Source organism: Cebus imitator, unplaced genomic scaffold, assembly GCF_001604975.1.
Source record: "Cebus imitator isolate Cc_AM_T3 unplaced genomic scaffold, Cebus_imitator-1.0 Scaffold698, whole genome shotgun sequence".
Lineage (NCBI taxonomy): Eukaryota > Metazoa > Chordata > Mammalia > Primates > Cebidae > Cebus > Cebus imitator.
This window is the reverse complement of record NW_016108013.1, coordinates 152,335-153,563: the sequence shown is the minus strand read 5'-3', so window position 1 is coordinate 153,563 and position 1,229 is coordinate 152,335. Positions and strand designations below refer to the sequence as shown.

At 49.8% G+C, this 1,229-nt stretch overlaps 1 pseudogene across 1 annotated transcript in view; it reads right to left on the bottom strand.

Annotated features, from left to right (window-relative positions):
* Positions 1-1,229, bottom strand: part of LOC108296249 — an 8,424-nt pseudogene that overhangs the window by 1,719 nt on the left and 5,476 nt on the right. Inside the window, exon 3 of the transcript XR_005198358.1 lies at positions 577-582. The product of XR_005198358.1 is annotated as a Y-box-binding protein 1-like (transcript). The remainder of the gene's footprint in view (positions 1-576; positions 583-1,229) is intronic.

Below are 1,229 nucleotides of genomic sequence, written 5' to 3'. Positions count from 1 at the left end.
TTTGAGACAGAATCTCACTCTGTTGCCTAGGCTGGAGTTCAGTGATACAATCTGAGCTCACTGCAACCTCTGCCTCCCCGGTTCAAGTGATTCTCTTGCCTCAGCCCCCCGAGTAGCTGGGATTACAGGCACGTGCCATCATGCCAGGCTAATTTTTGTATTTTTAGTAGAGATGGAGTTTCACCTGTTGGCCCGGCTGGTTTCGAACTCCTGACCTCAAGTGATTTGCCCACCTTGGCCTCGCACAGTGCTGGGATTACAGGCATGAGCCACTGTGCTGGCCAGTTGTATCTTTAAGGAGAATATTTTGTGATCAGTAACACTTGGTCTTCCCTCTGCCTGGATAGCAGATCTTCCAAAAGCTGAGAATGTTCAGGTGTTAGCACAGCTGTGTCTTCTTCCTGGGTATAATAACCATGTTTGGAATTGGGCCTCTTTAGGGGATCTTGTTGAAATGCAGTTTCTAATTCAGTAGGTTCTGGCTGGGGCCTGAGAATCTACGTTCCTGATGAACTCTGGGGTAAATCAATGGATGGGGCTGGTCTGCTGATCACAGTGAATAGGAAGATTTGTTACCTTCTTCTTCTTCTTCTTTTTTTTTTTTTCAGACAGAGTCTCACACTGTTGCCCAGCACTTTGCGAGGCCAAGGTGGGCAGAGTCTCGCTCTGTTGCCCAGGCTGGAGTGCAGTAGTCCAATCTCAGCTCACTGCAACCTCCACCTTCTGGGTTGAAGTGATTCTCCTGCCCTCTGGAGTACCTGGGATTACAGGTGCCTGCCACCATGTCCGGGGATAATTTTTGTATTTTTGGTTAGAGACGGGGTTTTGCCATGTTGTCTAGGCTGGTCTCGAACTCCTGACCTCAGGTGATTCACCTGCCTTGGCCTCCCAAAGTGCTAGGAGTATAGGCGTAAGCCACCATGCCCAGCCTCTTCTATTCTTTTTTTTTTTTTTTTTGAGACTGAGTCTTCCTCTGTCGCCCAGGCTCGAGTGCAGTAGCGCGATCTAGTCTCGCTGCAACCTCCGCCTCCTGGGTTTAAGTGATTCTCCTGCCTCAGCCTTCCAAGTAGCTGGGATTACAGGCGTGCGCCACCACGTCCGGCTAATTTTTGTAGTTTTAGTAGAGACGGGGTTTTATCATGTTGGTCAGTTGACCTCGATCTCCTGACCTCGTGATCCACCCGCCTTGGCCTCCCAAAGTGTGCTGGGATTACAGATATGAGCCACCG